The sequence below is a fragment of the Microtus oregoni genome, unplaced genomic scaffold, assembly GCF_018167655.1.
Source record: "Microtus oregoni isolate MIOR12 unplaced genomic scaffold, Mior012 000029F_ref0000214, whole genome shotgun sequence".
Classification (NCBI taxonomy): Eukaryota; Metazoa; Chordata; class Mammalia; order Rodentia; family Cricetidae; genus Microtus; species Microtus oregoni.
In genome coordinates, this window is record NW_024543088.1 from 18,130,907 (window position 1) to 18,147,192 (window position 16,286).

Sequence of the window (16,286 nt, forward strand, 5' to 3'; positions counted from 1 at the left end):
TGCAAGAAGCAGTGTCAATGCTGGGCGGTGGTGGCGCACGCCTTTAATCCCAGCACTTGGGAGGCAGAGGCAGGTGGATCTCTGGGAGTTCGAGGCCAGCCTGCTCTACAAGAGCTAGTTCCGGGAAAGGCACCAAAGCTACAGAGAAACCCTGTCTCAAAAAAGAAAACAAACAAAAAAAAAGAAGCAGTGTCAAGCCAGTTGGGAAATTTTCATTTTAACTCTATATTTATAGCCAGAGTTACAGGTTTTGTCTGTATTTTTGAGTGGGTGGTTCATAGTATGAGACCTCGTGTCATGTTCAGACATCCATCCATACTATTTTTATTCCCTCCTCCCTTTTTCTTCTCTATTTACGTCCCCCTCTAATTGGAGTTCTCTTATTTTTCACATTTCATTTCCCTAATCATATCACTTGCATGCTGCTACTCCCCTCTTTATTGTTCCCCTGCCTAGCAATGGTCCCTTTTAATTTCCTTGGTTTCTGCAGTTACTCCAGGATAACTACTCACACCTTAAGATCTTTTTTGTTGTCTGTTTTTATGTCCCCTAGTTCATTTCTGATTCTGTTCATTGGGTTCTCTTTCTTTCTTTTCGTTAGGTAAACCAAAGGGTCTGGTTTGTCCATCTTATTTATCTTCTCAAGGAACCAGTTCTTAGATTCATTGATTCTTTGAATTGTTTTCTTTGTTTCTATTTCATTAATTTCTGTTCTGATTTTTGTTCTTTTTTTTTCTTTTTTGGTTTGGTTTTTGCCACAACCAATTCATTTTGGTTTCTATTTGGTTTTATCTTGCAATTTAAAATTTTTAGTTATACCATTAAGTCATATATTTGTACTCTTTCTGATTTTATTTTTAGTTTTGGTGTTTAGAGCTATAATTTTCCTCATTGGAGTGCTTTCAATGTTGTGTAGTGGTTTTGTTGTATTGTGTTGTTATTTTCTTCATTCAGTAGTGAGTTGTTTCATCTTCCTGAGTTTGCACTACTAGAGATGTGTTTATTGTCAACTTTAAGTTGGATTTTATTGTTGTCAAATAGGATATAGTGAATTTTTCAATCATTTTGAATTTGTAAAGTTTCTTTGTGTAACATAATGTGGTTGATTTTAGAAAAGCATGCATGTATTGCTGAGGGGATTGCTTGGAATACTCTGTAAATATCTGTTAAGTCTATTTGATTATGATATTTCTCTGTTTATTTTTATTTCTAGATGAATTTTGTTTCTTAATCCATTAAGTTAACCTTTGTATTTTGGTTGGAGAATTGAGACCATCATTATTTAAAGTTATTGTTGAAATATTTTTGTTAATTGCAGTTATTATGTTGTTAATTTTGGGGGTTGTTATTTGTGTTCTAAGTGATTCTTTGTGTTTTTGTAATTATGCTTTTGTGCTTATTTTTCCCTAGAGAGAAGGTTTCTCTGTTTAACAGCCTGGGCTCTCCTGGGACTCACTTTGTAGACTAGGCTGGCCTTGAACTCACAGAGATCTGCCTGCCTCTGCCTCCTTTTTTATTATTACTAATTTGGTCTCTTAGTTATGTTCTTTTCACTCTTAAACCTAAAATATTACTTTCTGCATTTTCTTTAGGCTTGATTTGTGGTTGTAATTTTTTAAGACTGTTTATGTTACAGAAAGTTTATCTTTCTCCTTCAACTATTAGAGACAGTTTTGCTAAGTTGGTCCCCATGGTCTTTTAGGGTTTAGAATTCATTGTTCTAGGCTCTTCTGACATTCAAAGTTTCCATTGAGAAATCACCCTTCATTGTGTTGGGTTTTCCTTTATATAACTTTATGTAACTTCTGTTTTCTTCTTTTGGGATTTTTTTCTATGTTCCTTGCGTATTTGGTCTAGATACTCTACTCATCTTCGAGTTCTGATTTTATGTCTTCTGGTTGATCCATTCTATTTGTAAGGCTCTTTTTGTATTTTCTAATTCAGTTATTATGTCTTTCACTTCCGTCTTCATTTCATTTTGGATCATCTTCACTGCTCCTACCTCATTATTAAATTCCATTTTTAAGTCCTGGGTTGTTTTCATCAGTCATGTTTTTGTTTTCTTGGTCATCATTCAGGTTCTTATTCTCCTTAATTTCATTGAGCTGTTTCTTTTTGTCTTTTTTAAATACTTTGAATTTTTATGGTTTATGATATCTTTTTTATTTTTTCTAGCTTCCTGTGTACTTTATTTTTTGTAATTTTTATTGATTTTTATTGAGCTCTACATTTTTCTCTGCTCCCCTTCCTGAGTCTCTCCTCCCCTTCAGTCCTCTCCTAATATTTCCATGCTCCCAATTTACTTAGGAGATCTTGTCTTTTTCTATTTCTCATGTAGATTATATCCATGTATATATGTCTCTCTCAGTGTCCTCATTGTTGTCTAGGTTCTCTGGGATTGTGATTTGTAGGATGGTTTTCTTTGCAATTTTTCAGAAAATTAAGAAACAACCTTCCTCAAGACCCAGCAGTACCACTTTTGGGTATATAGCCAAAGGATGCTTAACCGTGCCACAAGGACATGTGCTCAGCTATGTTCATAGTGGCATTGTTTGTCATAGCCAGAACCTGAAAACAACCTACATGCCCCTCAACCGAAGAATGGATAAGGAAAATGTGGTACACTTACACAATGGAGTACTACACAGCAGGAAAAAATAACAACCATCTTGAAATTTGCAGTCAAATGGATGAAGCCAGAAAACATCATTTTGAGTAACCCAGAACCAGAAAGACAATTATTATATGTACTCACTCATAAGTAATTTTTAAACATAAAACAAAGAAATGCTTTGAATTCCTTGATGAAGTTTGTTATTATTTTAAATTCTGTGTCCTTATCTGGAGAATTTTCATTGGCAGAAATTTCTAATGGAGTGGTAAGTTTTGAAGTGAAAATAAAAAGTAGCTTGATCTTTCAAATTGTTTATGTGTATTTATTTTAACTATTATAAAATCTAGGCATGTGACCTTCTTTTGTTAGTTTGTATCTGATATGAGCAGAGCAGGTTGGGGCAGTAAAGATAGATGTTCAGGTGCAGTTGACCTAGAGTTCAAGAACGGCTTAGGTAGACTGAAGTCAGGAAGATAGAGAGGACTGGACTGATATGCAGGATGTGTGTCTACATTGAAGCTTAGAGTGTGGGGTACATCTGGTGGGGCAGAGAAGTTGGACATGGTGTGGGAGGGGACTGTGAGTCAGAGGTAGGCAGAATGAATCTTGAAGGCAGGCTAGAGCTTGTGTGTGGTGTAAGAAGGGGTGGCCAAACTAGGTTGGGATGTGGGATGTGGGATCCTAGGGCCCAGGCTAGAGCTGAAAGTTTCTGCAAATGAATAAATTAAATAGGATCAAATAAACTCAAGGCTAGATCCCTGGAGAAACATGTCTAGAATCTGAGTGGGTAGAGAGATTGAGTGTGGTCTGTCATTCTATTATTGGTTTTGTTGGTTGCTTTTTTCTGTTTAATTTTTCTTGTCTTCCTGCTAGGTCCTTACTGGAATTTTGAAGGAATCTTTATGACTTGGTTAAGATACTGTGTGTTACACTATTATGTTGTTTTAATGCTGTTTGCTCTGGTTAACTATCTAGATATGGAGCCTATATACTAATTTTGGTATTCCAGTAACTCAAGCGAAGTGTGAACACCTACTTCCATTTTTGTTTCTATAATACTCTTCTTTGTATATTATTGTCTTGACTATGAGAAGGTTCTATGAAGTTCATTGCAATTATCAAATATGCCTCATAAACCTCATGAAGAAAGATCACTTTAATATAGCTATATTTCTCATATTTTCATTACTCATTCTTTCTAATGTTATGAGTGTTTCTTTTATTATGTCTTTTATGTTAGAAGCATTTCTTCCAGAGCAAGGAACACTTTTTATTTCTTACTTATCTGGGAATGTTTTATTTTTTCGTCATTGGCCAAAACAGTCTGTCATAAATAGTAGCAGCTGATAGCTTTTTCTTCAAACACAAAATTGTCATATCTTTTTTCTAACCTTTCTGGTTTCAGATGTGATATCCAATATTATTCTAGTTGGTACTCTGTGTGGATAATGTGTCATTTATTTAGTTTATCCCTTGATTTTAGTTTGTGTGTTATTTTTTGTGTGTATGTGTGTACTTATTTGGACTACATACATATCTGGTGTCAAAGGACAGCTTTCTAGTACTGGTTCTCTCTTTCTCTTTGACATGTGTCCCAGGGGATAATTTTAGGTCACTAGGCTTGTTTTACCAGCTGAGTCATCTTGATGACTATTTTTAGGTTTAAGTTGTTGAATTATGATAGATTTTAGTGTATTTCCCTTCATTTTATTTTACTTAAAATTTTTTTAACTTTTGTTGTTGTTGTTGTTGTTGTTGTTGCAGGAGAGGGCTGTTTGTTTGTCCCAGCCACCCAGAACCAAAATAGTCACACAGAAACTTATATTAATTAAAACACTGCTTGGCCCATTAGCTCTAAATTCTTATTGGCTAACTCTTACATCTTAGTTTAGCCCATTTCTATTAATCTGTGTATCGCCACGTTGGCAGTGGCTTACTGGCTAAGTTTTGGCAGCATGTCTTACTCTGACTGTGGATCCATGGCATCTCCTTGACTCTTGCTCTCTTTCTCCCATAATTCACTTCTGCCCTATCAACAGGCCAGGGCAATTTCTTTATTCATTAACCAATGAAAGCTGCACGTGGACCTCCCACACTACTTCGTGTATATGTAAGTTTGTGCCATTTTCTGGAGAAGGTTTTGACTATTATTTCTTCAAATACTCTTTCAGCTCCAAATTCTTTTTCTTCCATTTCTGAAATTCTGATTACTTGAAATGACATAGTTTTCCTGCTGTCACCCAGGTCTCTGAAGATTATTTCTCATTCTTTGTTTTCTCAACTTTACTAATTATGCAGTATACCATTTCATTATGTTGCTTGCTCCACATAGCAAGTATTTGACATTTATTTATCTAATTTTTAAATTCTACTTTGCTTTATAATTTCCATTTAATTCTTAAAATAATTGCCCTGCCTTTAGCAACATTTTCTTAATTTTCATTTAAGAAGGTATGTAGGACATTTTTAAAAGATGTGATTTGTATGTTTATGTATGTATATATGTGTATGTATGTATATGTGTATGCATGAGCTTATGTGCACCACATGAATGAAGGTTCCCACAGAGGCCAGGGAGCACAGGATCAGACAGTTATGGACAGTTTGAGCATCTGATGTGTATTCTTGGAACCTAATACCTAACCAAGTTCTTCTGCAAGAACAAGAATAATCCTTAATCACTGAACAATCTCTCCAACCTGCGTGTGATTAGTATAGAATTTTAGGGTGGAAAACTTCAAATTCTTGCTAGAAACATGGAACATTAGGCTACTATCATGCTTATTGAGTCATTTTATTTTAGTTTATTGAATTATTTCCTAAAGCTGTTAATCCCCGGGTTTTTGGTGTGACATTATTTTGAGTGATATACTGAGAAGTTCATCTTTCTGTCTGTAATGCACGTAGCTCTGGATGAGACTGATATCTCCCATTTTAGCTATCACCCTGTATTGGGTTGCCAGCTCTCCTGGATTTTGTGAACTGGGGCCCTGATATTGCTGGCAGAACCTGGTATTCTCTGGAGGAGGAGATCACCTGGCCTGGGGAACTCAGGGGCACCACAACTTTGGCCTTTCTGTTGCTGATAAGGAATGGGTCCTAATGCTTGAGGACATTCTCTTCTCTCAACCAAAGTCACTTTGAAGCTATTTTATGTGATATCCCCAGATTCCTCCTAGGGAATGGATCTAGTCATCATTTGAGGTCATACGTTAGAAAATCACATTTATTTTCTATAATGCAGCAATCACCTAGTGAAAGTTCTTTCCATGTATTTAAAAGATGCTGTGTGTGTGTGTGTGTGTGTGTGTGTGTGTGTGTGTTCTTGCCTCCATTGCTTGTTCAGCTTGTACCTCTTGTGTAGTATAGTAACAGCTGCAGTGCGGAGACCTGCCCTGCGTAGCTGTCCTCTTCACTGTTTCCATACTGAACCTGCCTACCGTTTGGTTGAGGCACCAAGATGAGGCCTTCTAGGTCAACAACCATGGGGAGCACTTCTTTTCCTTGTACTTTTAGCTGCTTGCCAGCCACAGACCCCACCCCAACTCCAGCCCATGTGTGCTCATGCACCCACCCTCCCCCCCCACACACACACGAGATACAATCTATGATTTTTCTAACCTTAACTCATTATTTACCTTTCTCTGTTGGCTCATTGTGGCTGGCCAGGTAGGCATGACGTTTTCAAAGGAAGAAAATGTTGCCAGGGGCTATATACAGTGCAGGCTTCCTTAATAACTTACCTTTTGGGTTGTTTCCAGGTTCTGTTTATACAGTTACTCTTCCCATGAACCTGACTCTACATCCATCATTCCAATGGCCATCTTCTTTCATAATTTCCTTTCTAATTGCTTCCTTCTTCACCTAGATTAAAAGATTTGTTAGGGAAAATATGCTTTATCTCTTCTAGTCTAGGACGTTTTTACATCTGTTAAGACTGTTATATTGTAGCTTAAACATCTTCCAAAGAACCCTGTCCTGAAAGCATAGGCCCATATGACATTCTGTGCTGCTACAGACCCAAAGCAACTTGACCAAGTAACTATTGACCAACATTTCCTTTTTCTTCCATTTTTAATTATTGTTTTAAAATTCATTTTACATTCTATCCACAGTTCTCTCCTACCCTTCCTCCTGCCCCCCCCCACCTTGCTTCTGGTCCATATCTCATCTATACCTCCCAATGGGTAAGGGCTCCCATGGGAAGTAAACAAAGTCTGGGACATTAAGTTGGGGCAAGACTAAGTCCCTTCCCTATGCATTAAGGCTGAGCATGGCACCCCACCATAGGGAATGGGTTCCAGTAAGCTAGCTCATGCACCAGGGATAGATCCTGGTCCTACTGCCTCACAGATAGTCCAGTCTTCACCACTGCCTCCTACATATGGAGGGCCTTGTTGCACAGCTGTGAGTCTAGAGTTCCTGAGTCTTCACGAGCTTGGTTCAGCTGTCTCTGTACATTTCTCTTCATGATCTTGACCTTCCTTGCTCATATATTCCCTTGATGTGGAATTTCCCGCTGTATGCTTGAATACCATTAATGAATAAAGAAACTGCCTTGGCCTGTTGATAGGGCAGAACTTAGGTAGGTGGAGAAAACTAAATGGCATGCTGGGAGAAAGAGGAGCAGAGTCAAAGAGGAACACCATGGAACTGCCAGAAACAGATGCTGGGAATTTTACCCAGTAAGCCACTGACACATAGCAATACACAAATTATTAGAAATGGGTTAAATTAAGATGTAAGAGTTAGCCAATAATACGCTAGAGCCAATGGGCCAAGCAATGTTTTAAATAAAAGTTTCTGTGTGGTTATTTCGGGACTAACCTAGCCAGATAGCTGGGAAAAACAAGTGGGTCCTCCTCCAATATTCCTCCTCCCTCTCTTTGGTTGGATTCCTGGAGCTTGGTCTGGTGCTTGGTTGTGGATCTCTGCATCTGTTTCCATCAGTTGCTGAAGGCTCTATGATGATAGTTGGGGTATTCACCAATCTGATTACAGAAGGGCCAGTTCAGGCGCCCTCTCCACTATTGCTAGGAGTCTTAGCTGGAGTCATTGTTGTGGATTCTTGGGAATTTTCCTAGCACCAGGTTTCTCCCTAACCCCATAGTGGCTCTTCTATCAAGGTCTCTCTTTCATTGCTCTCCCACTCCATCCCTCTCCCACGTCAACTAACCTATTCCCTCATTTTTGAAGCTGTGATTTTCTTCTTGTTAGTTGATTAACTGATATATTTTCATGGTAACAGAAACCTAACATTAAGTATTTGACATTCAATATCTGTTGTATGTCTAACTAAATACCACTGTTTTTTCTTCCCTTTTTAACATCTTTCAGATTTCACCTCTTTTTTAACAGAAATTTATCATTTGTATTTTCTTGTTACATGTAGCAGTCATTTCCCTTACATCAGTGAAAGAATGTCTTGCAGAAACAACGGAAAGGAGGAGAGAGGTTTATTTTACTTTATAGTTTATGAGAAGTGACCCATAATGGCATGGAAGACATGGTGGCTGAAATGCCTGGGTCAACAACCATGGAAACTTATAGCTTTGTACATCACAGAGACAGGTAGAAAGCTGAGACCTCGGGCCCAATCCAGAAGCAGACATCACTGTAGTATGAGGAGTGGGCTTGTTGAAGTTTCTTGTCCTGCCCTGTCCCCCAGCCACCGTTCTGTAGCATTAGGGCCTGCTTGTCGGGGTTTATATCCTTCTCAGTTCTTATAGCTGGTAAGCCCCCAAAGAAAATCACACAGAGGTCTACATAAGTTATAAAACTGATTGGCCCATTAGCTCAGGCTTCTTGTTAACTCTTATAACTTACATTAACCCATTATTCTTATCTATGTTAACCACATGGCTCAGTACCTTTTTCAGCGGGGCAGGTCACATCCTGCTTTTTCAGTGTCTGGGGAGGACTTGCAAATAGACAGAATACAGACAATTATCCCGCATCACATCACCCTTGAGTGTTCCCTGTAGAGAGACCTGTTTGAGATACCCAGGTCCTATATGCAAAAGGTTCCCTAAACTTCCACACCACACCACGAACTGGGGACTCAGATGAACGAGGCTGTCAGACTTGTACATTCAGACCCTAACATTGCTCCTTAAAGAATTTAAGACGAGAGGGGACTATGATTGCGTTTAGACAGCCATTTTCTTTTCAGAAACTCAATTTAGGGAACATAGCCATATGATGAATAGTATTTATATAATTCAAGCAAGAGAGCTAGATTTAGACAGAAAGTTTCTTTGGACAATGAACTCCCAGCCAAAACAAAGCCGGCAGAGCCTGGAAGGGGTGCAAGTCAGAGTACCTTGGTTGTCAACAGCAGCCCAGAGTGTGACAGGACTCCTCTTTTAGTAATGTTGAATGAGGAATTTGACAGAGTGAGATTTGAAAGATTTTTTTCTTGTCTAATGATATTTTTAATAATTAAGTTACACTAGCAAGTTTTCCAGTGTATCCCAGGTTAACAAAAGTCAGTTTAACTTCTTACCACTTTTCCTGAATTATGCTCAGCATCTCTGATGATGAATTTGTGAGCCTAGCCTGAAATAGCTGAGCCATCTATCCAGCCCACATTATGTTCAGTGATATTTAAGGATGACAAGTATTATTAAAAACACAAGTAAGTCCAGTTTTATCCCATGCTTTATCCCATGCCATGGGGCAGGGAACCCGGTCTGCTCTTTAGGCTGATGAGAGAGGGGGAGTTGATTGGGGGAGGGGGAGGGATATGGGAGGCAGTGGCGGAGAAAAGACAGAAATTTTAATAAATAAATAAACACAAGTAAGCAAAGCAATACAAGTTCTTTTTCACTTCATTAGTCTTTTTTGGGGGGGAGGATTTTTTGAGACAGGGTTCCTCTGTAGCTTTGGATACTGTCCTGGAACTAGCTCTTGTAGACCACTTTGGCCTTGAACTCACAGAGATACACCTGCCTCTGCCTCCCAAGTGCTGGGATTAAAAATGTGCCCCCACCACGGCCAGGACATAAGTTTTAAATATAAAGTTAAGTTATCATTTACATTTTCTTTTGATAAAATCAAGGAATCATAATTTGAAATTTTTCTATCAGGTCACCTAATATTCATTCTGCTTATTTGTGAAAATAACCTTAAAAAATTACAGGCAGATCCACTTAGGACATCCCTGCATCAATCAGACTCATACAGTCAAAGAGGTGATTGGTGATGCAGACCTCGTGGCACATGCCTGTGATCTTAGCACGCAGAAGGCAGCTACAGGAAGGTGGAGAGTTCCTGCTGGCCTGGGCTATACAATGGGATTTTCTTTCAAAAAATAAAACACAACCCACCAAAATGACTCAGTTAATAAGTTTTGGAATTGAATACTAAGGGATAAATATGTGATGAAAACAAATGTATTTAAAGTGTTATGAATCCAGGGTATTGACACAGCCACATGTAAGAGTTACGGTCTGAGGAAGAAAAATGTAGGCTCTGAGCACCAGACTCAGATGCAGAGCCTGGCTCTTTGACTTGGCCAAAGGTGACCCTGGTTCTTTTGTGACCTCACCCAGTCCCAATCTCTTGATTGTACATTGAATATGACTACCCCTATATTTCCACACACTTTGTTTACAGGACTCCCAAGAATACCACATTTTCAGATGCTCCAGTATTTTCCACAAAATCACACATGAATGAAGTATATGATGGCATAATTCAGAATAGAAAAAATACAAGTTTGTAAATATGCTGGTAAAATACTATATGATACAGTGATGAACATAAAAATCATAGTACCTTATTTACAGTTTATTTGGTCTGAATTCTCTTTATCAATTGTTCAGTAGAATATTTTAGATACACTAAGGAAAACTAAAGGGTTGGATTTTAAAAATAAAAAGTGGCACAGTGTTTGCATATCATCCCGTGCCCTTTCATGCTTCCTAAGTTATCTGTAATAACTGATATAATGTAAATATTTTGAAAGCAATTGTTACATTGTAAAATTCAAGGGAAATGATAAGAATGAAAGTCAACACACATTCAGTTTAAATGTGATTTCCCCAACTATTTTCTCTCCAGACCTTGTTGGATGCATGAATCTTGAACCTGGGCAATTGCATAATTTCTGTAGCTGTTTGAGGTCTGCAGGGTTTTGATGCAATATCCTCACATGAACTTCCATCTTGGCTCTGGAGCACAGAGCTCTGAGACCCTAAGCGTAGGCCTCTCTACTTAGAAAGTCCTATTGTTAGAAATTGTTCTGGAGTAGACGGTTTGGGGTAATGCAGCAGGGAAGGGTCTTCCAACCTGGCCTCATGAGCTTTGTGCTTTCTTTTTAGATGCAATTTTTATGCCACATAAAATGAAACAGCTTTCAGATAAGATGAAAAGTCCCATATACTTTATGCTTGACTTCCTGGAATACCACAGACCACATGCCACAGTGGTGGCTTGGCCATCAGAAATTGCACTGGGGGCTCACCAATTTGGGATTCCAATGTTGCAGTTGTGAGCTTGGGTGATGACATCTTGACAGGATGGTAGAAAACAGGCTGGTAGAAAACTGCTTTCACTTCTTGGAAGCAGTGCTCATGTCAGAGAGCACAGACACACACACACACATACATGCCCGTGCACGTGTGCACACGCATAGCCGTTGGAGAACAGAGGTGGCTGCACTCTTCTGAGGAAATCATGTAAGGAGTGCAGGCCTGGAACAGCACCCCTCCCCACAGCTCCTTTGCCAGCAATTCTCTTGGGTTGTGTTCATCTGGGTTTGCAGCTCTGCAGGTGACTGGTCTGCCTTACTCCCTGAAGTCAATGCTGCTGCAGATGGCCGAGGCACCTGTTCTCCTGGAAAGGCAGCTGTGGCTAAATGACAGCAGCTCCAGGGACTTTGCTCACATCTGCCTGCGCAGACGTAAGAAACCACATCCAGAGGCCATGCAAGCATCTTGTAGAGCATTAGGAACGCCTTCCCTGGGAATCACAGGACGTTCACAGAGCTCAAACCTTTTCCTGGGTCAGAAGATTCCTTACTGGGGTAAGTTTGTTGGCAGGATAGAAAGGAGCTGCCTTGTTGCCAACTGTTTTTCATCTGCCTCTCCTGAAATGTGACAATGATGTGTTGAACACCTCAGAGAGACCTCTTTTCTTTCTCCGCCATCATGGGCAGCCCTCTGGCATACCACTTCCGGAGAAGGTAGTGATCAAGTCAAGGAATCGCAGTGTCTTCTATTATCTTTGTAAACTTAAAGAACTGATGAACATTCCAGAAGCTGTAGAAAGAATGGCTCACGTGTTATTCAGGAAAATGGGTTCTCGCATCAGTGCTGTATTTTCTTCTAATAGAGTCTGTTAAATATGAGTGATTCAGTATAGTAACAGGAGTTCCATCGATGGCCTACAGAGTGAGAGAAAACAATACTGTTCTTGACCCTTAGGGATTATGGATATCTGATAGTATCTTCAATCAAACAAGAATTGAGCAATAATACTGAAGCCACCATTGTTGCACACATTGAGCTATCTCTGACTTTGAGTGAGGGATTATTTGTGGGGGGCATTTAATTTCTACAGAAGCCAAGCCACTCTGATGTCCTCACACTGAAAAAAGGATTGTATGTAATACGGATTTACTGTAGGCAAGATATGAAAAGTTGATGGAAGGGGTCATTATCTAACTCAACAAACATTCATGTGTCATATGGCCACTTCAGGGACATCAAAGACCAAATGTGCCACTTTATTTTTATTCATACCTTAGATGATGGCAAATCACCACAATATGAATTTACCTTTCATTCAGTATTTAATGAGTACTTGCAATATAGTACGAATAAGGCTAGCCAAAAGCTTTGCTGTTTTGCATGCATTTTTATATTCCAAGAGGTTTTAATTCTTTGGCAAACTTCAGTTTTAATTGCTTAGTATTTTTTAAATACAAGAATTGAATGATATTATCTATGTGCCTGCAAACTTCTCATAGTGACCACCTTCTCAATGTCTGTATGTGCTCTTTCATTTCTAGCTAGCCAGGCATTTTGCCTAACCTTCTTTGCAATGTTTGACCTTTGCCTTCACCCAGCAATACATCCCCCCATTCTTTCTGTGGTACCATGGGGGAGGCAACACCATGGTGAGTGATTGTGACAGAGAAATGGGAGCTACACTAGGAAAGACAGGTGTGCAGAGGGAGTACAGATGGCTTCAAAAGAATTTTCTGCTTAAAGCAATTGTTTTGAAGAGAGGAAATGAAGGAATGCCACGAATAACGGTGTGGAGTAGACAGTTAACGCTGGTTAAGAACATTGGAGAGATTAAGAGCGGGTTTCTGTTCCTACTGCAGCCTTGCAATGAACATAGATTGTTTCTATATTCTGTAAGGCCAGCAAGAAAGAAAAATTGAATCTATCAGATTTGATCGAACCTTGTTTGATCCTGTCTCAATTAATTACACTTTGGTGATCTATGAGGTTATTACAAAGTGTGCTTTTGGAGAAGCCCCATGTCTTGTATAACGGAGTTGATTAGTAGAAAAGTTTATATACAGAATGCTCAACTGCACATTCCTTTTTAGTTGTGGGAAATATTTCCTACAGGAAAGAAGAGGATAGCTGATGAGACTCAGGAAGGAAACAAAGCCCTTGTGTCCAGAAAGGTTGAAACCTACAAGGTTTCAAGGGTCCTGCTCAAGCAGTGAGCAGACTCCTGGGATAGGAGGGAAGGCACCCTGCTTATCACAGCTTTCTGCAGGAAGCCAAGCTATGTAGAAGAGGCTTTCCTAGCTGTTATGCTGCTTGCAAGTAATGTAGAAAGTTCTAGGATTATAACTTTCAGGAGGAGTCCTTGCCAGCATCGTGATGCCCTTTTGGTGATGCAGCAGCTTTTGAATGAAGCCCTCACACTTCTGTGAATAACCCCATGAAAAACCCACTCTTCACCTAGTTGAACTCAGGTGTATTGATTACTTGGGACTGTCATGTGTTGCCTATCTGGGATGTGTAGTCACTTTTCCCTAGAATAAAAGTCACACGTGTTCATATACTAGACATTGGGTAAGGGGTGGAAGAAAGACCTCCTGGTGCCTTCATGTTCACAGAAAGACTGAAAACTGCAGGCTTGAGCATCATTGGCCCTAGAAATCTTAGTCACATATGTAAAATCCAGTTCAAAATTGTTCTGGATATTATGTTGAAGCCCTCAGAGACAAATACTGTTGTTCACCTCTGTTCAATTCTGTGCAGTACTCAAGGGAGCCAGGAGAAAACATTTGTTAATCATACAAATTTTCTGCTTGGAGTCACAGACTAGGTGTGTGTTTGCCTCATATAGAGACTGTGTAAGTGCTCTGTTACCACACCTAGACACTTAACACTTGAAGCTTAGATTTTACATGACTCACTCATATACTCTGTTTGTGCATATGGGGGTTCTCTGAAAGAATAATTTAAAACTACAACTATTCTCCATTTCCTCTTCAAATCAGGCCTTCTCTGCTGGACAGGCCCACTGCCTTCATGAACTCCCTGCCTGTACAAGGTCCAGCCAGTCAGCAACATTCCAGAGGGGAGTGAGAAGGGGCCATGAGCCATAGCCTTAACCTAGAACTTGCGATGTTGTTGGCCTCTGGGAAGGAAGAGTCAATTTCTTAAGGGTTTGGTTCCTGATAAGTCAACCATTCTCCTGTGGGTGATTCCATACCCATGAGTCTATGGGCAGCCAGACGTGGAGCTAACGGACTATTTTTTAAAGGGAGAGAGGACATGAAATTAAAAGAGTAGGTAAGTGGGTATGGGTCTGGGAGGAGCTAGGAGAAGTGGGAGGTGAATATGAGCAAAACAGGTTGTATGAAATTCTCAAAGAATTGTTAAAAAATATTAAAAGATAGTATAAAATTGGTTATATTCTCCTTGTATCCCTAGAATGATGCTTCCAGGGGATGTAGGACTTCAGCAATTACACTGTCATTCTGCATTCTTGTGTTTTCGTTTGTTTGCTTTTGTAGTTTTGATTTCAGAGGAAATACCTAACAATTTTTGAACCTATTGATCACTTGCTTTTTACTGTTCAGGTAACAGCCCTTTATGAAAATATATTCTGGTTAACACCATATCTTGGAGTGAGCTTCCACTTGGAGGAAGTTTTATTCCATGGATCCAATGGCCCAGTTTTCTGGTCCTCCCTTGCCTCAGTAGCTCGCTCTGAACCTTGAGAAGGAAACATTTCCCCTGATCATATGATGAGGAGGTAGGGGAAAGGACAAAGAGAGAAGTTCCCAAAGTATCAAAACTGACGTATTTTAAAAAGTGACAGAGCAGTCCTGAAAACATAAAAACAAGTAGCATTATGCATACCAAATAGATTATATTTAGGGCTATATGTGTATATACATGTAATATATACATATACGTATGTAATATAGTGAAAAAAAGACACCATGATTTAAAGGAGAGTGGAAAGGGGAATATGGCAGGGAAGAAAGAGAATGGAGAAATGTAATTAAGTTATAATCTCAAAAATAAAAAGAAAATGCCTTCAATAAAAAAATAGAGAGCAAGACTGAAAACTCTTTAGATTGTGTGTAACTAAAGAAGATAAGGGGTGGAAATGGCAAGTGATATGGATCTGCCCTCTAGACATCGGAGTAGGTGGAATCAAGTAAATGACCTATGAAAGTCTGAGACTTTGTAGACACAGGGTTTCTGAGCCTTGGACTTTCCCCAGCTCTCTGGTCCACTTCCATTCCCTGGATTCCTTCTCTTTCTTAACTAATTTGTTCTTTGTTGCCATCACTGTCATGTATCTCAGGTTCAATTCTTTGCTCTGGGACACACAAGCCTGGAAATATCAAGGGGTGCTCTCTAGCCTTTGAACCACACCTATAATAATCCACCCACTAGGCATTTCCTTCATGGACTACAGAGCAATTATCCTTCCAAGCTGCAACATGAAGAAACCTGAACAAGCCACTAGGTGTCTGCAGATCATGGCAATGGTCCTAACGCTTTTAAATGATGCCCAGATCTTCAGAATGGAATGCAACCAAATCATTCTTAACTTGGCTATATTAAGCACAGCAATGTGGATGACTAACTGCAAAGAGGAGGAAGACCAAACTCAACAGAGGCATTAAGAAAATAATCTGAGATGGGTCACAAAATCAAATGAAACTCCGCATTCTACTTCCTCTGGAAATTATCAGCTTTTCCAAGGCTGACCTTGCTTTTTATTTTTGCTCTAATGAGCGTTTGGAGAGTTCTTGGGCCATGCAACAGTACTCAGAGCTCCAGGACAAATGAATTTAGCCTAACAGATGCAAGTGGTCCATAGAAATTTCTCCTTCAACACAGCATCATGCTTTCTAGATCAAACTAATATCCTAGTTAAGAGTCTCCATTCTTTGTAGGAGGCTCCGCAGTGGGTCTTCAAAGACCCAAGTGTAGCCTATGTGATGCAGTGCACAAGAGCTGACCACCTGTCTACTACATTTCTTCTACAGTGTCCCCTGCAGAGTCCAGACTCCAGCTGTACAGCATCACATTCCCTGTGTATTCCCCTCTGTTTATGATACTCACTCTTGCTGCTAGATGCCACACACTCAGCTTTCAAATTTGACTCAAAGAGCACTTCATTGAAAAAGGCCCTCTTGCTTCCTGAGTGGGGCTGACATTCTCATTCTATATGC